Source organism: Pleurodeles waltl, chromosome 6 (assembly GCF_031143425.1).
Source record: "Pleurodeles waltl isolate 20211129_DDA chromosome 6, aPleWal1.hap1.20221129, whole genome shotgun sequence".
NCBI lineage: Eukaryota > Metazoa > Chordata > Amphibia > Caudata > Salamandridae > Pleurodeles > Pleurodeles waltl.
The window spans coordinates 33,989,229-34,011,559 of NC_090445.1; the positions used below are offsets into that span (position 1 = coordinate 33,989,229).

Genomic DNA, 22,331 nt, shown 5'->3' on the forward strand with positions numbered 1-22,331 from the left:
AGAAAACTTTTGTAGGAAGTTGGCTCTGTATGTACTATTTCAAAGTAAGAAATAGCATGCACAGAGTCCAAGGATTCTCTTTGGAGGTAAGATAGTGGCAAAAAGAGATAATTCTAATGCTCTATTTTGTGGTAGTGTGGTCGAGCAGTAGGCTTATCAGAGGGTAGTGTTAAGCATTTGTTGTACACACACAGGCAATACATGAGTAACACACACTCAAAGACTTACTTCAGGCCAATATGTTTTTATATTGAAAAACCACAGGTTCAAGATTTACAAACAATACTTTAAATGAAAGGTATTTCACTCAGGTATCTTAAGAACTTTGAAATATCACAATAGCATGTACAGTCTTGGCAAAAATGGCAATAAGCTATTTTAAAGGTGGACACAGTGCCAAAAATCAACAGTTCCTAGGGGAGGTAAGTAAATGTTAAGTTCACAGGTAAGTAAAACACTTACAGGGTTCAAAGTTGGGTCCAAGGTAGCCCACCGTTGGGGGTTCAAGGCAACCCCAAAGTTACCACACCAGCAGCACAGGGCCGGTCAGGTGCAGAGGTCAAAGTGGTGCCCAAAACGCATAGTCTGCCAGCAGGTAAGTACCCGCGACTTCAGAGGGCAGACCAGGGGGGTTTGTAGGGCACCAGGGGGCAGGCACAGAAAGTACACCCTCAGCGCCACTGGGGCAGCCGGGTGCAGAGTGCAAACAGGCGTCGGGTTTTTAATAGCAATAGGGAGACCCGGGGGTCTCTTCAGCGATGCACGCAGGCAGTGGGGGGAACCTCGGGGTAGCCACCACCTAAGCTAGGCAGAGGGTCACCTGGGGGTCGCTCCTGCAATGGAGTTTGGTTCCTTCAGGTCTTGGGGGTTGTGGGTGCAGTGTGGTTTCCAGGCATCGGGTTCCTTGAAGCAGGCAGTTGCGGTCAGGGGGAGTGTAAGGAAATGCCTCCTTGGCATGGTTACCCCCTGACTTTTTGCCTTTGCTGATGCTATGTTTTGAATTGAAAGTGTGCTGAGGCCTGCTAACCAGGCTCCAGCACCAGTGTTCTTTCCCTAACCTGTACTTTTGTATCCACAATTGGCACACCCTGGCATCCAGGTAAGTCCCTTGTAACTGGTACCTCTGGTACCAAGGGCCCTGATGCCAGGGAAGGTCTCTAAGGGGTGCAGCATGTTTAATGCCACCCTGGAGACCCCTCACTCAGCACAGACACACTGCTTACCAGCTTGTGTGTGCTAGTGTGAACAAAATGAGTAAGTCGACATGGCACTCCCCTCAGGGTGCCATGCCAGCCTCTCACTGCCTATGCAGTATAGGTAAGACACCCCCTCTAGCAGGCCTTACAGCCCTAAGGCAGGGTGCACTATACCATAGGTGAGGGCACCAGTGCATGAGCACTGTGCCCCTACAGTGTCTAAGCCAAACCTTAGACATTGTAAGTGCAGGGTAGCCATAAGAGTATATGGTCTGGGAGTCTGTCAAACACGAACTCCACAGCACCATAATGGCTACACTGAAAACTGGATTTGTCTCTGAGTGTGTGTTCCTCATTTATTGCCTGTGTGTATGTACAACAAATGCTTAACACTACTCCTTTGATAAGCCTACTGCTCGACCACACTACCACAAAATAGAGCATTAGTATTATCTCTTTTTGCCACTATCTTACCTCTAAGGGGAACCCTTGGACTCTGTGCATGCTATTCCTTACTTTGAAATAGCACATACAGAGCCAACTTCCTACATTGGTGGATCAGCGGTGGGGTACAAGACTTTGCATTTGCTGGACTACTCGGCCAATACCTGATCACACGACAAATTCAAAAAATTGTCATTAGAAATGGATTTTTGCAATTTGAAATTTTTCTAAATTCTTTAAAGTCCTGCTAGGGCCTTGTGTTAGTCCCTGTTAGCATTTCTTTTAGAGTTTAAAAGTTTGGTAAAAGTTTGAATTAGATTCTAGAACCAGTTTTAGTTTCTTAAAAAGTATTCCAACTTTTAGAAGCATAATGTCTAATACAGATATGAATGTGGTGGAACTCGACACCACACCTTACCTCCATCTACAGATGAGAGAGCTAAGGTCACTCTGTAAACTAAAGAAAATAGCAATGGGCTCCAGACCTTCCAAACTACAGCTCCAGGAGCTGTTGGCAGAGTTTGAAAGAGCCAACCCCTCTGAGGATGGCAACACAGAGGATGAGTATAGTGACTTGGAGGGTGATTCCCCCCTACCGGTCCTATCTAGGGAGGACAGGGCCTCTCAAGCCCTGACTCCAAAAGTAATAGCCAGAGATGCTGGTTCCCTCACAGGAGGGACCAACCTCTCTGTAATCACTGAGGATAACTCCAGTGAAGAGGACATCCAGTTAGCCAGGATGACCAAAAGATTGGCTTTGGAAAGACAGATCCTAGCCATAGAAAGGGAAAGACAAGAGATGGGCCTAGGACCCATCAATGGTGGCAGCAACATAAATAGAGTCAGAGATTCTCCTGACATGTTGAAAATCCCTAAAGGGATTGTAACTAAATATGAAGATGGTGATGACATCACCAAATGGTTCACAGCTTTTGAGAGGGCTTGTGTAACCAGAAAAGTGAACAAATCTCACTGGGGTGCTCTCCTTTGGGAAATGTTCACAGGAAAGGGTAGGGATAGACTCCTCACACTCTCTGGAAAAGATGCAGAATCTTATGACCTCATGAAGGGTACCCTGATTGAGGGCTTTGGATTCTCCACTGAGGAGTATAGGATTAGATTCAGGGGGGCTCAAAAATCCTCGAGCCAGACCTGGGTTGACTTTGTAGACTACTCAGTAAAAACACTAGATGGTTGGATTCAAGGCAGTGGTGTAAGTAATTATGATGGGCTGTACAATTTATTTGTGAAAGAACACCTGTTAAGTAATTGTTTCAATGATAAACTGCATCAGCATCTGGTAGACCTAGGACCAATTTCTCCCCAAGAATTGGGAAAGAAGGTGGACCATTGGGTCAAGGCTAGGGTGTCCAAAACTTCCACAGGGGGTGACCAAAAGAAAGGGGTCACAAAACCTCCCCAGGGGAAAGGTGGTGAGACAACCAAAAACAAAAATAGTAATGAGTCTTCTACAGGCCCCCAAAAACCTGCACAGGAGGGTGGGCCCAGAGCCTCTTCACAAAACAATTCTGGGTACAAGGGTAAAAACTTTGATCCCAAAAAGGCCTGGTGTCGTAGCTGTAGTCAGTCTGGACACCAAACTGGAGAAAAGGCCTGTCCCAAGAAAAATACCACTGCAAACTCCACTCCAGCTAACACTGGAATGGCTAGTCTCCAAGTGGGATCAACAGTGTGCCCAGAGCAAATCAGGTGTCACACTCAAGCTACATTAGTCTCTGAGGGTGGGGTGGATTTAGCCACACTGGCTGCCTGGCCCCCTAACATGCAAAAATACAGGCAGCAGCTCTTAATTAATGGGACAAGTGTAGAGGGCCTGAGGGATACAGGTGCCAGTGTCACTATGGTGACAGAGAAACTGGTTTCCCCTGGCCAATACCTGACTGGACAAACCTATCCAGTCACCAATGCTGACAATCAAACTAAAGTACATCCCATGGCAATGGTAACTTTAGAGTGGGGAGGGGTCAATGGCCTGAAACAGGTGGTGGTCTCCTCAAATATCCCAGTAGACTGTTTGCTTGGAAATGACCTGGAGTCCTCAGCATGGGCTGAGGTAGAACTGGAAAGTCAGCTGGGAAACCAGCTGCAACACAGCAAGAAAAAGAGAACCTCTCTTCTCAGGAAGAAGTTCTGCCCTCTGAGGGAACTGAGCCCTTGGAGCTGGAACCTTATCAGGTTGAGCTCTTGGGCCCAGGGGGACCCTCAAGGGAGGAGCTGTGTAAGGGACAAGAAACCTGTCCCTCTCTTGAAGGCCTTAGGCAGCAAGCTGCTGAAGAGTCCAAAGGCAAGAAAAATGGAACACATAGGGTCTATTGGGAAGATGGACTCCTGTACACTGAGGCAAGAGATCCCAAACCTGGTGCCACTAGGAGAGTGGTAGTGCCTCAGAGTTTCAGAGAGTTTATTCTGACCTTAGCCCATGATATTCCCCTTGCTGGGCATTTGGGACAAACCAAGACGTGGGAGAGGTTAGTCAACCACTTCTACTGGCCCAATATGTCCCAGAAGGTTAAGGAGTTTTGCCTCTCCTGCCCCACTGGTCAAGCCAGTGGTAAGACAGGTGGGCATCCAAAGGCCCTCCTCATTCCACTTCCAGTGGTGGGGGTCCCCTTTGAATGAGTGGGTGTGGGCATAGTGGGTCCACTAGAACCTCCCACAGCCTCAGGAAATATGTACATCCTAGTAGTAGTGGATCATGCTACTAGGTATCCTGAAGCTATTCCCCTTAGGTCGACTACTGCCCCTGCAGTAGCCAAGGCCCTCATTGGTATCTTTACCAGAGTGGGCATCCCTAAGGAGGTGGTGTCTGAGAGGTACCAACTTCATGTCAGCATACCTAAAACACATGTGGAATGAGTGTGGAGTGACTTATAAATTCACTACACCATATCATCCACAAACTAATGGCCTTGTTGAGAGATTCAACAAGACATTAAAGGGCATGATCATGGGGCTCCCAGAAAAACTCAAAAGGAGATGGGATGTCCTCTTGCCATGTCTGCTTTTCGCTTACAGAGAGGTGCCTCAGAAGGGAGTAGGGTTCTCACCCTTTGAACTTCTGTTTGGCCACCCTGTAAGGGGACCACTTGCTCTTGTTAAAGAAGGCTGGGAGAGACCTCTTCATGAGCCTAAACAAGACATAGTGGACTATGTACTTGGCCTTCGCTCAAGAATGGCAGAGTACATGGAAAAGGCAAGTAAAAACCTTGAGGCCATCCAACAGCTCCAGAAGTTTTGGTATGACCAAAAGGCTGCAATGGTTGAATTCCAACCAGGGCAGAAAGTGTGGGTTTTGGAGCCTGTGGCTCCCAGGGCACTTCAGGACAGATGGAGTGGCCCTTACCCAATCCTGGAAAAGAAGAGTCAGGTTACCTACCTGGTGGACCTAGGCACAAGCAGGAGCCCCAAGAAGGTGATCCATGTAAACCGCCTAAAACTCTTCCATGATAGGGCTGATGTAAATCTGTTAATGGTAACAGATGAGGACCAGGAAGCTGAGAGTGAGCCTCTCCCCGATTTCCTCTCATCAGACCCTAAAGATGGCTCAGTAGATGGAGTGGTCTATTCAGACACCCTCTCTGGCCAACAACAATCTGACTGCAGGAAGGTCCTGCAGCAGTTTGCTGAGCTCTTTTCCTTAACCCCTGGTCAGACACACTTGTGTACCCATGATGTGGACACAGGAGACAGCATGCCTGTCAAAAACAAAATTTTCAGACAGTCTGACCAAGTTAAGGAAAGCAACAACGTGGAAGTCCACAAGATGCTGGAGTTGGGAGTAATTGAGCACTCTGACAGCCCCTGGGCTAGCCCAGTGGTCTTAGTCCCCAAACCTCACACCAAAGATGGAAAGAGAGAGATGAGGTTTTGTGTGGACTACAGAGGTCTTAATTCTGTCACCAAGACAGATGCCCATCCCATACCTAGAGCTGATGAGCTGATTGACAAATTAGGTGCTGCCAAATTCTTAAGTACCTTTGACTTAACAGCAGGGTACTGGCAAATCAAAATGGCACCTGGAGCAAAAGAGAAAACAGCATTCTCCACACCTGATGGGCATTATCAGTTCACTGTTATGCCCTTTGGTTTAAAGAATGCCCCTGCCACCTTCCAAAGGTTGGTAAATCAAGTCCTTGCTGGGTTGGAATCCTTTAGTGCAGCTTATCCTGATGATGTTGCTGTCTTTAGTTCCACCTGGCAGGATCACCTGGTCCACCTGAAGAAGGTTTTGAAGGCTCTGCAAGCTGCAGGCCTCTCTATCAAGGCATCCAAATGCCAGATAGGGCAGGGAACTGTGGTTTACTTGGGACACCTGGTAGGTGGAGGCCAAGTTCAGCCACTCCAACCCAAGATCCAGACTATTCTGGACTGGGTAGCTCCAAAAACCCAGACTCAAGTCAGGGCATTCCTTGGCTTGACTGGGTACTATAGGAGGTTTGTGAAGGGATATGGATCCATTGTGACAGCCCTCACAGAATTGACCTCCAAGAAAATGCCCAAGAAAGTAAACTGGACTGTAGAATGCCAACAGGCCTTTGACACCCTGAAACAAGCTATGTGCACAGCACCAGTTCTAAAAGCTCCAGATTACTCCAAGCAATTTATTGTGCAAACAGATGCCTCTGAACATGGGATAGGGGCAGTTTTGTCCCAAACAAATGATGATGACCTTGACCAGCCTGTTGCTTTCATTAGCAGGAGGTTACTCCCCAGGGAGCAGCTTTGGAGTGCCATTGAGAGGGAGGCCTTTGCTGTGGTTTGGTCCCTGAAAAAGCTGAGACCATACCTCTTTGGTACTCACTTTGTAGTTCAAACCGACCACAGACCTCTCAGATGGCTGATGCAAATGAAAGGTGAAAATCCAAAACTGTTGAGGTGGTCCATCTCCCTACAGGGAATGGACTTTATAGTGGAACACAGACCTGGGACTGCCCATGCCAATGCAGATGGCCTTTCCAGGTTCTTCCACTTAGAAAATGAAGACTCTCTTGGGAAAGGTTAGTCTCATCCTCTTTCGTTTGGGGGGGGGGGGGGTTGTGTAAGGAAATGCCTCCTTGGCATGGTTGCCCCCTGACTTTTTGCCTTTGCTGATGCTATCTTTTGAATTGAAAGTGTGCTGAGGCCTGCTAACCAGGCCCCAGCACCAGTGTTCTTTCCCTAACCTGTACTTTTGTATCCACAATTGGCACACCCTGGCATCCAGGTAAGTCCCTTGTAACTGGTACCTCTGGTACCAAGGGCCCTGATGCCAGGGAAGGTCTCTAAGGGCTGCAGCATGTCTCATGCCACCCTGGAGACCCCTCACTCAGCACAGACACACTGCTTACCAGCTTGTGTGTGCTAGTGAGAACAAAATGAGTAAGTCGACATGGCACTCCCCTCAGGGTGCCATGCCAGCCTCTCACTGCCTATGCAGTATAGGTAAGACACCCCTCTAGCAGGCCTTGCAGCCCTAAGGCAGGGTGCACTATACCATAGGTGAGGGCACCAGTGCATGAGCACTGTGCCCCTAAAGTGTCTAAGCCAAACCTTAGACATTGTAAGTGCAGGGTAGCCATAAGAGTATATGGTCTGGGAGTCTGTCAAACACGAACTCCACAGCACCATAATGGCTACACTGAAAACTGGGAAGTTTGGTATCAAACTTCTCAGCACAATAAACGCACACTGATGCCAGTGTACATTTTATTGTGAAACACACCCCAGAGGGCACCTTAGAGGTGCCCCCTGAAACTGTATCCAACTATCTGTGTAGGCTGACTGGTTCCAGCAGCCTGCCACACTAGAGACATGTTGCTGGCCCCATGGGGAGAGTGCCTTTGTCACTCTGAGGCCAGTAACAAAGCCTGCACTGGGTGGAGATGCTAACACCTCCCCCAGGCAGGAGCTGTAACACCTGGCGGTGAGCCTCAAAGGCTCACCCCTTTGTCACAGCACAGAAGGGCACTCCAGCTTAGTGGAGTTGCCCGCCCCCTCCGGCCACGGCCCCCACTTTTGGCGGCAAGGCTGGAGGAAACAAAGAAAGCAACAAGGAGGAGTCACTGACCAGTCAGGACAGCCCCTAAGGTGTCCTGAGCTGAAGTGACTCTAACTTTTAGAAATCCTCCATCTTGCAGATGGAGGATTCCCCCAATAGGATTAGGGATGTGCCCCCCTCCCCTTGGGAGGAGGCACAAAGAGGGTGTACCCACCCTCAGGGCTAGTAGCCATTGGCTACTAACCCCCCAGACCTAAACACGCCCTTAAATTTAGTATTTAAGGGCTCTCCCTGAACCTAGAAACTAGATTCCTGCAACTACAAGAAGAAGGACTGCCGAGCTGACAAACCCCTGCAGAGGAAGACCAGAAGACACCAACTGCCTTGGCCCCAGACTTACCGGCCTGTCTCCTGCCTTCCAAAGAACCTGCTCCAGCGACGCTTTCCAAGGGACCAGCGACCTCTGAATCCTCTGAGGACTGCCCTGCTTCGAAAAAGACAAGAAACTCCCGAGGACAGCGGCACTGCTCCAAAAGAACTGCAACTTTGTTGCAGGGGTCTTAAAATCTGCTCCTTGTAACTCCCCGCAAGAAGCGTGAGACTTGCAACACTGCACCCGGCGACCCCGACTCGACTGGTGGAGAACAACCAACTCAGGGAGGACCCTCCGGCGACTCTACGACTGTGAGTAACCAAAGTTGTCCCCCCTGAGCCCCCACAGCGACGCCTGCAGAGGGAATCCCGAGGCTCCCCCTGACCGCGACTGTCTAAACTCCATTTCCCGACGGCTGGAAAAGACCCTGCACCCGCAGCCCCCAGCACCTGAAGGAACGGAACTTCTGTGCAGGAGTGACCCCCAGTAGGCCCTCTCCCTTGCCCAGGTGGTGGCTACCCCGAGGAGCCCCCCCCTTGCCTGCATCGCTGAAGAGACCCCTTGGTCTCTCATTGAAAACCATTGAAAACCCAACGCGTGTTTGCACACTGCACCCGGCCGCCCCCGCGCTGCTGAGGGTGTACTTTTTGTGCTGACTTGTGTCCCCCCCGGTGCCCTACAAAACCCCCCTGGTCTGCCCTCCGAAGACGCGGGTACTTACCTGCTGGCAGACTGGAACCGGGGCACCCCCTTCTCTCCATTGAAGCCTATGTGTTTTGGGCACCTCTTTGACCTTTGCACCTGACTGGCCCTGAGCTGCTGGTGTGATAACTTTGGGGTTGCTCTGAATCCCCATCGGTGGGCTACCTTGGACCCAAAACTGAAACCTGTGAGTGACTTACTTACCTGTTAAAACTAACAATACTTTACCTCCCCCAGGAACTGTGAAAATTGCACTGTGTCCACTTTTAAAACAGCTATATGTGTTTTATGTAAAAAGTATACATGCTAATGTAATGATTCAAAGTTCCTAAAGTACTTACCTGCAATACCTTTCAAATGAGATATTACATGTAGAATTTGAACCTGTGGTTCTTAAAATAAACTAAGAAAATATATTTTTCTATAACAAAACCTATTGGCTGGATTTGTCTCTGAGTGTGTGTTCCTCATTTATTGCCTGTGTGTATGTACAACAAATGCTTAACACTACTCCTTTGATAAGCCTACTGCTCGACCACACTACCACAAAATAGAGCATTAGTATTATCTCTTTTTGCCACTATCTTACCTCTAAGGGGAACCCTTGGACTCTGTGCACGCTATTCCTTACTTTGAAATAGCACATACAGAGCCAACTTCCTACAGGGAGCCTCTGGATTTCCTCTGCAGGCTTCGCGGTGGGGGCTCAACTCTGGTTACTCACCGGGGAGTCCTCCCTGTAGTGGGGGTTTTCCAGAGGTCGAGCCGGGGGCGTCGGGTGCAGAGTGGAAAGTCTCACGCTTCCGGCGGGAAACGTGAGGTCTTTAAAAGTTGCTTCTTTGTTGCAGATTTGTTGAACAGTGTCGCTGTTCTCGGGAGCTTCTTGGTCTTTTTAGATGCAGGGCAGTCCTCTGAGGCTTCAGAGGTCGCTGGTCCCTGTTGGATGCGTCGCTGTTGCAGTTTTTCTTGAAGTGGGGAGACAGGCAGGTAGGGCTGGGGCCAAAGCAGTCGTCGTCTCCGTCTTCTCTGCAGGGCTTCAGGTCAGTAGTCCTCCTTCGTCTTCAGGTTGCAGGAATCTATTTTCCTCGGTTCTGGGAGCCCCTAAATACTAAATTTAGGGGGGTGTTTAGGTCTGGGAGGGCAGTAGCCAATGGCTACTGTCCTTGAGGGTGGCTACACCCTCTTTGTGTCTTCTCCCTGTGGGGAGGGGGGCACATCCCTAATCCTATTGGGGGAATCCTCCAAAATCAAGATGGAGGATTTCTAAAGGCAGGGGTCACCTCAGCTCAGGTCACCTTAGGGGCGGTCCTGACTGGTGGGTGACTCCTCCCTGTTTTTCTCATTATCTCCCCTGGACTTGCCGCCAAAGGTGGGGGCTGTGTCCAGGGGGCGGGCATCTCCACTGGCTGGAGTGCCCTGGGGCATTGTAACACGAAGCTTAAGCCTTTGAGGCTCACTGCTAAGTGTTACAGTTCCTGCAGGGGGGAGATGTTAAGCATCTCCACCCAGTGCAGGCTTTTGTTTCTGGCCTCAGAGCACAAAGGCTCTCACCCCAGGGGGTCAGAAACTCGTCTTTCAGCAGCAGGCTGGCACAGACCAGTCAGTCCTGCACTGAAGGATTGGGTAAAATACAGGGGGCATCTTAGAGATGCCCTCTGTGTGCATTTTTTAATAAATCCAACACTGGCATCAGTGTTAGTTTAATATTCTGAGAAGTTTGATACCAAACTTTCCGTATTCAGTGTAGCCATTACGGAGCTGTGGCGTTCGTGTTTGACAATCTCCCAGAGCATATACTTAATTTGGCCACACTGTACTTACAATGTCTAAGAATAGACTTAGACACTGTAGGCCGCATTTTGTGTGCATGGCATCCTGAGAGGGATGCCATGTCGACTTTGCCTTTTTCTCCCCACCCACAAACACAATCTGCAATGGCAGTGTGCATGTGTTAGGTGAGGGGTCCCTTAGAGTGGCACAACATATGCTGCAACCCTTAGGGACCTTCCCTGGTCACAGGACCCTTGGTACCTTTTACATAGGACGTATCTATGTCCCAGGGGTGTGCCAATTGTGGAAACAATGGTACATTTTAGGTGAAAAAACACTGGTGCTGGGGCCTGGTTAGCAGGGTCCCAGCACACTTCTCAGTCAAGTCAGCATCAGTATCAGGCAGAAAGTCGGGGGTAACTGCAACAATGAGCCATTTCCCTACAACGCCTGTGTGTTTTGGGCACCTCTTTAATCTCTGCACCTGACCGGCCCTGAGCTGCTGGTGTGATAACTTTGGGGTTGCCTTGAACCCCCAACCGTGGGCTGCCTATGCCCCGGAACTGAGACTTGTAAGTCTATATAAATACTATTGGCCTGGAGTTAAGTCTTTGAGTGTGTGTTCCCCATTTATTGCCTGTGTGAGTACAACAAATGCTTAACACTACCCTCTGATAAGCCTACTGCACTAGCACATTACCACAAAATAGAGCATTAGAATTATCTAATTTTGCCACTATATTACCTCTAAGGGGAACCCTTGGACTGTGCACACTATTTCTTACTTTGAAATAATATATACAGAGCCCACTTCCTACATTAGTGGCTCAGCGGTGGGGTCTAAGACTTTGCATTTGCTGGACTACTCCGCCAATACCTGATCACACGACTAAATTCCAAAAATTGTCAGTAGAAACTGATTTTTGAAATTTTAGCTATTTTTCTAAATTTTTAAAAGTCCCGCTAGGGCCTTGTGTTAGTCCCCGTTAGCATTTCTTTTAGAGTTTAAAAGGTTGAATTAAGTTCTAGAAATAGTTTTTGATTCTTAAAAAGTTTCCCAACTTTTAGGGAAATAATGTCTAATACAGAAGAGATGGTGGTGGAGCTCAACCTCACCCCTTACCTGCATCTTAGGATGTCAGAGTTAAGGACTCTCTGTAAAATAAAAAAAAATAACAAACTGGATTAAACCCTACCAAAGTACAGGTCCAGGAGCTCTTGGCAGAGTTTGCTAGAGACAACCCCTCTGAAGACAACCTTACAGGGGGGAAGCGAGTGACCAGGAAGGTAATTTCCCCCATCCTGTCCTAGTTAGGGAGCCCAGGGTTTCTCAAACCCTGACTCCATAAGTGACAGTCAGAGATGCTGCTTCTCCCACAGGGGAGTCCAACAGCTCTGGAAGCACTGAGGGCAGCCTCAATTAAGATGACCTCCTGTTAGCCAGGATGGTCAAAAGATTGGCTTTAGAGAGACAGCTCCTAACCATAGAAAGGGAAAGACAAGAGATGGGTTTTGGTCCCATCCATGGTGGCAGCAACATAAATAGGGTCAGAGATTCTCCTGACATGTTGAAAATCCCTAAAGGGATTGTAACTAAATATGAAGATGGTGATGACATCACCAAATGGTTCACAGCTTTTGAGAGGGCTTGTGCAACCAGAAAAGTAAACAAATCCCACTGGGGTGCTCTCCTTCGGGAAATGCTCACTGGAAAGTGTAGGGATAGACTCCTCACACTCTCTGGAAAAGATGCAGAATCCTATGACCTCATGAAGGCTACCCTGACTGAGGGCTTTGGATTCTCAACTGAGGAGTACAGGACTAGGTTCAGGGGGGCTCAAAAATCCTCGAGCATGACCTGGGTTGATTTTGTTGGCTTCTCAGTCAAAACACTGGATGGTTGGATTAATGGCAGTGGTGCAAATGATTATGAAGGGCTGTATAATTTGTTTATGAAAGAACACCTTTTAAGTAATTGTTTCAATTATAAACTGCATCAGCATCTGGTAGACTTAGGTCCAATTTCTCCCCAAGAATTGGGAAAGAAGGCAGACCATTGGGTCAAGACTAGGGTGACCAAGACTTCCACAGGGGGTGACCAAAAGAAAGGGGTCACAAAGACTCCCCAGGGGAATAGTGTTGAGACATCCAAGGGAAAAAGTAGAGTCTTCTACGGGGCCCCAAAAACCTTCTCAGGAGGGAGGGTCCAAAGCCTCTTCACAATCATCATTTGGGTACAAGGGTAAAAACTTTGATCCCAAAAAGGCCTGGTGTCATAGCTGTAATCAGCAGGGACACCAAACTGGAGACAAGGCCTGTCCCAAGAAAGGTTCCACTTCTACTACTACTAGCCAGTCTCCAGGTGGGATCAACAGTGTGCCCAGAGCAAATCAGGGTCCACACTGAAGCTACCTACATTAGTCTTTGAGGGTTCGGTGGACCTAGCCACACTAGCTGCCTGGCCCCATAACATGCAAAAATACAGGCAGCAGCTCTTTATTAATGGGACTAGAGTAGAAGCCCTGAGGGATACAGGTGCCAGTGTCACAATGGTGACAGACAAACTGGTTTCCCCAGGACAATACCCGACTGGACAAACTTATCCAGTCACCAACGCTGACAATCAGACTAAACTACATCCCATGGCTATGGTAACTTTAGAATGGGGAGGGGTCAATGGCCTGAAACAGGTGTTAGTCTTCTCTGCAATACCAGTAGACTGTCTGCTTGGAAATGATCTGGAGTCCTCAGCATGGGCTGACGTAGAACTCAAAACATATGCAGCCATGCTGGGTATCCCTGAACTGCTATGTGTCAAGACAAGGGCACAGTGTAAGGCTCAAGAAGAAAAAGAGGTGTTGGAGTCTGGAATAATGGCCCAACCCTCCAAGAGAAAAGGAAAGAAGACTGGGGAACCAGCTTCAGCACAGAAAAAGAAAAAGAACCTCTTGTCAGGAAGAAGTTCTATCCCCTGAGGGAACTGAGCCTATGGAGTTGGCACCTTATCAGGTTGAGCTCTTGGGCCCAGGGTGACCCACAAGGGAACAACTGTGCAAGGGGCAAGAAACATGTCCCTCTCTTGAAGGCCTTAGGCAGCACACTGCTGAGGAAACAAAAGGAAATGTCAGTGGAACCCACAGGGCCCATTGGGAGGATGGACTCCTTTACACTGAGGCAAGATATCCCACACCTGGTGCCACTAGGAGAGTGGTAGTGCCTCAGGAGTTTAGGGAGTTCATTCTGACCTTAGCCCATGACATTCCCCTTGCTGGGCATTTGGGACAAACCAAGACATGGGAGAGGTTAGCCAACCATTTCTATTGGCCCAATATGTCCCAGAAAGTAAAGGAGTTGTGTGCCTCCTGTGCCACCTGTCAAGCCAGTAGTAAGACAGGTGGCCACCCAAAGGCCCCCCTCACTCCACTTCCAGTGGTGGGGGTCCCCTTTGAAAGAGTGGGAGCGGATATAGTGGGTCGACTTGAACCTCCCACAGCCTCAGGGAATCAGTATATCCTAGTAGTAGTGGATCGTGCTACTAGGTACCCTGAAGCAATTCCCCATAGATCCACTACTGCCCCTGCAGTAGCCACAGTACTCATTGGTATTTTTTTTTTTTTACCAGAGTGGGATTTCCTAAGGAGGTGGTTTCTGACAGAGGTACCAACTTCATGTCAGCTTACCTAAAACCCATGTGGAATGAGTGAGGGGTGACTTACAAATTCACCACACCATACCATTCACAAACCAATGGTCTTGTTGAGAGATTTAACAAGACATTGAAGGGCATGATCATGGGGCTCCCTGAAAAGCTCAAAGGGAGATGGGATGTTCTCTTGCCATGCCTGCTTTTTACCTACAGAGGTGCCTCAGAAGGTGGTAGGGTTTTCCCCCCTTTGAACTTCTGTTTGGCCATTCTGTTAGGGGACCACTAGCTCTTGTGAAAGAAGGCTGGGAGCGACCTCTTCATGAGCCTAAGCAAGATATAGTGGACTATGTTCTAGGCCTACGTTCCAGGATGGCAGAGTACATGGAAAAGGCAAGCAAAAACCTTGAGGCCAGCCAACAGCTCCAGAAGATGTGGTATGACTAAAAGGCTGCTATGGTTGAGTTTCAGCCAGGGCAGAAAGTCTGGGTTCTGGAGCCTGTGGCTCCCAGAGCACTTCAGGACAGATGGAGTGGCCCTTACCCAGTGCTAGAGAGAAAGAGTCAGGCCACCTACCTGGTAGACCTAGGCACTAGCTGGACCCCCAAAAGGGTGATCCATGTGAACCGCCTCAAACTCTTTCATGACAGGGCAGATGTGAATCTGTTGATGGTAACAGATGAGGACCAGGAAGCTGAGAGTGAACATCTCCCTGACTGTCTCTCCACTGACACTAGAGATGGCAAAGTAGATGGAGTGATCTATTCAGATACCCTCTCTGGCCAACAGCAGGCTGACTGCAGGCAAGTCCTCCAACAGTTTGCTGAGCTCTTTTCCCTAACCCCTGGTCAGACACACCTGTGTACCCATGATGTGGACACAGGAGACAGGATGCCTGTCAAAAACAAACACTTTAGACAGTCTGATCAAGTTAAGGAAAGCATCAAAGTGGAAGTCCACAAGATGCTGGAGTTGGGAGTAATTGAGCACTATGACAGTCCCTGGGCTAGCCCAGTGGTCTTAGTCCCCAAACCTCACACAAAAGATGGCAAGAGAGAAATGAGGTTCTGTGTGGACTACAGAGGGCTTAATTCTGTCACCAAGACAGATGCTCATCCCATCCCAAGAGCAGATGAGTTAATTGACAAATTGGGTGTTTCCAAATACTTAAGTAGCTTTGACTTAACAGCAGGGTACTGGCAAATAAAAATGGCACCTGGAGTAAAAGAGAAAACAGCATTCTCTACACCTGATGGGCACTACCAGTTTACTGTGATGCCCTTTGGCTTAAAGAATGCCCCTGCCACCTTCCAAAGGTTGGTGAATCACGTTCTTGCTGGCTTGGAGTCCTTTAGTGCAGCTTATCTTGATAATATTGCTGTCTTTAGCTCCAGCTGGCAGGATCACCTGGTCCACCTGAAGAAGGTTTTGCAGACCCTGCAAGCAGCAGGGCTCTCTATCAAGGCATCTAAATGTCAGATAGTGCAGGGTACTGTGGTTTACTTGGGACACCTTGTAGGCGGAGACCACGTTCAGCCACTCCAACCCAAGATGCAGACTATTCTGGACTGGGCAGCTCCAAAACCCCAGACTCAAGTCAGGGCATTCCATGGCTTGACTGGGTACTATAGGAGGTTTGTGAAGGATCAATAGTGACCCCCTCACAGAACTCACCTCCAAGAAAATGCCCAAGAAGGTAAACTGGACTGTAGAGTGCCAACAGGCCTTTGACACCCTGAAACAAGCTATGTGCACAGCACCAGTTCTAAAAGCTCCAGGTTAATCTAAGCAGTTCACTGTGCAGACAGATGCCTCTGAACATGGTATAGGAGCAGTCCTGTCCCAGACAACTGATGATGGCATTGACCAGCCTGTTGCTTTCATAAGGAGGAGGTTTCTCCCTAGGGAGCAGTGTTGGAGTGCCATTGAGAGGGAGGCCTCTGCTGTGGTCTGGCCCCTGAAGAAGGTGAGACCATACCACTTTGGTACTCACTTTGTAGTTCAGACTGACCACAGACCTCTCTCATGGCTCATGCAAATGAAAGGAGAAAACCCTAAACTGTTGAGGTGATCCATATCCCTACAGGGAATAGACTTTATAGTGGAACACAGACCAGGGACTGCCCATGCCAATGCTGATGGCCTTTCCAGGTTCTTCCACTTAGAAAATGAAGGCTCTCTTGGGAAAGGTTAGTCTCATCCTCTTTCGTTTGGGGGGGGGGGAGATGTAAGGAAATACCTCCTTGGCATGATTACCCCCTGACTTTTTGCCTTTGCTGATGCTAAGTTATGACTTGAAAGTGTGCTGGGACCCTGCTAACCAGGCCCCAGCACCAGTGTTCTTACCCTAAACTGTACCTTAGTCTCGACAATTGCCACAACCCTGGCACCTAGGTAAGTCCCTTGTAACTGGTACCCCTGGTACCAAGGGCCCTTATGCCAGGGAAGGTCGCTAAGGGCTGCAGAATGTCTTATGCCATCCTAGGGACCCCTCACTCAGCACATGCACACTGCCTCACAGCTTGTGTGTGCTGGTGGGGAGAAAATGACTAAGTCGACATGGCACTCCCCTTAGAGTTCTTTAAAACTTGCTTCTTTGTTGCAAAGATGTTGCTGTTGTTGAGCAGAGCTGCTGCTCACAGGGGTTTCTTGGTCCTTTGGTTCAGGGCAGTCCTCTGAGGCTTCAGAGGTCGCTGGTCCCTGTCGGATGTGTCACTGTTGCAATTTTCTTCGAGTCAGGAGACAGGCCGGTAGGGCTGGGGCCAAAGCAGTTGTCGTCTCTGCAGGGATTTCATGTCAGCAGTCTTTATTCTTGTTTCAGGTTGCAGGAATCTGATTTCCTGGGTCCTTTGGTGCCCCTATATACTAAATTTAGGGGGGTGTTTAGGTCCCAGGGGCAGTAGCCAATGGGTACTGTCCTTGAGGGTGGCTACACCCTCCTTGCACCTCCTCCCTGAGGGGAGGGGGGCACATCCCTATTCCTATTGGGGAATCCTCCAAAACCAAGATGGAGGATTTCTAAAGGCAGGGGTCACCTCAGCTCAGGGCACCTTAGGGGCTGTCCTGACTGGTGGGTGGTGACTCCTTGTTTTTTTTTTTTCCATAATCTCCTCTGGACTTGCCGCCAAAAGTGAGGGGTTATGTCCAGGGGGTAGGCATCTCCACTAGCTGGAGTGCCCTGGGGCATTGTAACGCGAAGCTTGAGCCTTTGAGGCTCACTGCTAGGTGTTTGCAGTTCCTGCAGGGGGGAGGTGTTAAGCACCTCCACCCAGTGCAGGCTTTGTTTCTTGTCTCAGAGCACAAAGGCTCTCACCCCAGCAGGTCAGAAACTCGTCTCAGTGGCAGGCTGGAACAGACCAGTCAGTCCTGCACTGAAGAATTGGGTAAAATACAGAGGGCATCTTCTAAGATGCCCTCTGTGTGCATTTTGTAATAAATCCAGCACTGGCATCAGTGTGGGTTTATTATTCTGAGAAGTTTGATACCAAACTTCTCAGTATTCAGTGTAGCCGTTATGGAGCTGTGGAGTTCTTTTTGACATACTCCCAGACCATATACTTAATATGGCCACAACTGTACTTACAATGTCTAAGAACAGACTTAGACACTGTAGGGGCTATTGCTCATGCAGCTATTTCCTCACCTGTGCTATAGTCACCTCTTACACACCTCATACATTCATCTCCAAAACACATCAACACCCCATCTAACACTCAAATTCCACTTAGCAGCACTAACTCACATACAAATCCCTCACCAAAAACAACTACACCAATATCCCCTCATTATTCCACAAAAACAATACCGACCACAAACATCAGCACATCAAAGCAACACAAACTTACATTACACTCATCGTCATACCCACTCCCACCCCCAGGACTACACAAAGGATACAAATTCCATCCTATCTCCACCCCTACCCCCCCACTCTTCACAAAAACTTACCACAAGCACCCCAACCCAGCAACTTTCATTCACTCGCCTCTCCTCCATTGCACAATTTAGAGCCTTACATCATGATCCGCATGCTCCTCCACCACCCCTAACCCATACTCCATCCACACTAAACAAACGCAAACAAAATAAAAAACATGCCACTCATAGCAACCTCGCATCCCCTTGTCTGTTACATAATAAAACTACCCTACAAAAAACACTACACGCCTCATGGCTCTCTCAGCCACCAAGTCCACCACCCACACACACAGACCCAACAAAATGCCTCCTTAACCTGTTGGAAGAGGAACACTGTGTTGAAAAGCAAGACTATTGTGAGCCTCAAACAGTTATCACAACTAGCAACACTCCTGCTTCAAGCTCACATTACACTACTTACCCTTCTACAAAACAAAACAACACTACCACTAACACACCTTATCTAAACTGCCAGCTCATAAATGACCTACTATTCATTACGGAATCCTGGTTGGGAGATGACATGGCACCAGTGTTGCACGAAGCCCTTCCTCCGGGCTATCAAACCATCACACAAAACCGTATAGGCAAGAGAGGAGGTGGACTAGCTATTATATTCAAACAGGCAATGAACCTCAGTAAAACAGACAACATCTCCATACAAGGTTGTGAAGCCCTCCTTACCAGATGCCAACCTACTCCAACTTCCTCCTGTAACTTTCTCTTCCTTTACAGACCTCGACTTAACAACTCCACTTTCCCAGATGCTTTTCTTGACACAGTCTCAAACCTTATTACACTATACTCCAATCTATGTATTCTTGGGGACCTAAACATTTGGTTTGACAAACCCAATATGCCCCATCGAAAAGCTATCACCACTGGCCTACTCGCATTGAACCTACATCAGATTGTACACAATCCCACACACATCGCTGGTCACATCCTAGATGTCATTTTTGCTAAGCCGGAACTCGTTACTACTCATAGCATCACACCAACCACCTGGTCAGACCACCATAAGATAACTTTACGACATACAACTCCACAAATCAACACACCCCACAACTACTTACATACATACACCTATCGACCATGGAGCAAACTCAATTTGGATCAATTAGAAACACAACTAACAGCAAACACAGATCTAGATACAATTAATTCTGTACCAAAACTTTATGAGTGGCTACAGGAAGCTTTTGATGTCCTAATACCACTCAGAAAAACTAAACACGACAAAAGAAAACCAACACCTTGGAGAAACACAGAACTTAAAAAGATAAAGCAACAAATCAGAAAGTTGCAGCAGACCTGGCTCAAAACAAACAACAATCAAGACAAACTGCAGCTACACAAACTTAACAGGATATACAAATCATCAATCAAAAAAGCTAAAAAAAGATACTATTCAGACAGAATTCAAAATGTTCAATCTACAACCAAGGAATTTTATAAAATTCTCAATGAATTTCGAAAACCTACATGCATGGAAGGAAGTCATCCCACCACTCAAGATTTTACAAACAAATTGGCAACTCACTACACAACCAAGGCAGACACATTGGACTCCTATTTAAAACAGAAGAAAACCATCAGCACCAACCCCTTTACTAAAAGACCCTTTAAGAATAAACCATCCCAACCTCTACAGTCCTTCAAACAAATATCCCAGGATGAATTTATGGATTTGGTCAAAGCAAGCAGACCTTCTGGTTGCCCTTCTGAACCTTGCCCACCACAAATCTTCAAGAACATCCTGCTATCTACTTCTGCTGCCACACCTGCAAGAAGAATCATCAACAAATCTTTAACTTCAGGAACTTTTCCAGCAGACCTGAAAAAGGCATACATACGACTATTATTAAAGAAAACAAACCTATACCCGCAAGACCCCAACAACTACAGACCAATCACAAATGGACCTTTCCTGGGCAAATTGATAGAAAGAGCAGCATTCGCCCAGATGTCACAATTCATTGAAGACAATTCTATACTTTCAGACTTCCAAACTGGATCCCGCCCAGGAAGAAGCACTGAATCAGCACTCATGGCAATCTGGGACGATCTTAAAAACACAGTCGACCGAAATGGAGTTGCTGCACTACTTCTCTTGGACCTCTCAGATGCAGTTACATGACACCCTAACTCAAAGACTCCACAAAGCCGGCATACAAGGGATTGCTCTCGACTGGATTACTTCCTATCTTCAAAAAAGAGCAAATATCATCCACTCGCCCCCCTTCTCGTCCGAACCCTACCTCACAAAAGCAGGGGTCCCCCAAGGGTCAATCATCTCACCTTTGCTTTTCAACATCTACATGATATCTTTACCAGAACTGATCAATGATTTCCATCTCACATGCTACAACTATGCAGATGACACACAGATACTACTTAAATTAGAAGACCCCAAAAACATTGAAAACTCACAAATCTTCAGTTGCCTCAGAGACGTTGATCAGTGGATGACCTGGAGCCATCTCAAACCAAATACCTCCAAAACAGAAATACTCATATGTGGTGACTGGAAAAATTATGACCCTCTGTGGGTCTGGCCTGACGATCTCAGACCACCTCCTCAATTATCCAAGGAAGTTAAAAACCTAGGAATCACCATGGATTCCAAGTTAACTATGAATGCCCAAGCGGACAAATTAGCACACACAAGCTTCATCACCTTAAAGACTTTACGACGCATCTTCCCCCACCTCGGATTTCCACACAAGGTGCAAGCTACTATCTTGCTTGTACTATCCAAACTGGATTATGCCAATAGCCTCTACCATGGATCATCTCTATCTGTTATGAAAAAACTACAACGTATCCAGAATTCCGCAGCCAGGCTACTACTACATATAAAGCCACAAGCCCACATCTCCCCTGCCTTGAGAGCACTACAGTGGTTACCCGTTGCCAGAAGATGCACTTTCAAGCTGCTTTGTATCACCCACAAAACTATACATGGAACAGGACCGCTTTTTATCAGAAAGAAAATTACTAAATACATCCAACAAAGAACCCGCCGCTCAAGACTGGCACCCCGCCTTAGAACACCACCATACAAGAAAAAGACTATAGGTGGTACATCCTTCTCCGTCCAAGCAGCCAAACTATGGAATTCATTACCCCCAACTATAAGAGCCACAGATAACTTTATTGTCTTCAGAAAACTACTCAAGAGTTGGCTCTTTCCTTCATAACCACCTTTTTCAAACAACTATGAACTGCATATGCCTATGTGGATAAATATTTTTTCAGATTATATGTATATTTCTATTTATTTATAGTTTCTTTGGAAAATATGTATTGCTACTATGTCATAACAATAAAATACACACACACTCTTTAAACCTGTCTGACTAAGTATTTTTTACCCATGATTCTAATTATGTATTGTATGTGCATATGTGTGTGTATTCATATGTGTGTGTGTGTGTGTGTATATATATATATATATATATATATATATATATATATATATATATATATATATATATATGGAAAATGTCACTTACCCAGTGTACATCTGTTTGTGGGCTCGGAGTGTTACAAGTTGTTTTTCTTCGAAGAAGTCTTTTCGAGTCACGAGACCAAGGGACTCCTCCCCTTTCGATTCCATTGCGCATGGGCGTCGACTCCATCTTAGATTGTTTTCCCCGCAGAGGGTGAGGTAGGAGTTGTGTATGTTAGTAATAGTGCCTATGCAATGGAATGAATACGTATGGTCATAATAAAGGTTAAAGTAATATACTCATGCCACGAACAGATGTACACTGGGTAAGTGACATTTTCCGTTCAATGGCATGTGTAGCTGCAGATACACATGCTGTGCATAGACTAGTAAGCAGTTATCTCCCCAAAAAGCGGTGGTTCAGCCTGTAGGAGTTGAAGTAGTTTGAAATAATGTTCTTAGTACAGCTTGACCTACTGTGGCTTGTTGTGCAGTTAACACATCTACACAGTAGTGCTTGGTAAATGTAGGAGGCGTAGACCATGTTGCTGCCTTACATATTTCGTTCATTGGAATATTTCCTAGAAAGGCCATGGTAGCCCCTTTTTTTCTGGTTGAGTGTGCCTTTGGTGTAATAGGCAGCTCTCTCTTTGCTTTAAGATAGCAGGTTTGAATACACTTAACTATCCATCTAGCAATGCCTTGTTTTGAAATTGGATTTCCTGTATGAGGTTTTTGAAAGGCAATAAATAGTTGTTTTGTTTTTCTAATCAGTTTTGTTCTGTCAATGTAGTACATTAGTGCTCTTTTGATGTCTAATGTATGTAGTGCTC

The 22,331-nt window shown here is 47.2% G+C and overlaps 1 protein-coding gene across 6 annotated transcripts in view; it reads right to left on the minus strand.

Moving 5' to 3' along the window:
• Positions 1-22,331, minus strand: part of PRRC2A (proline rich coiled-coil 2A) — a 1,008,219-nt gene that overhangs the window by 276,760 nt on the left and 709,128 nt on the right. The window lies entirely within an intron of this gene.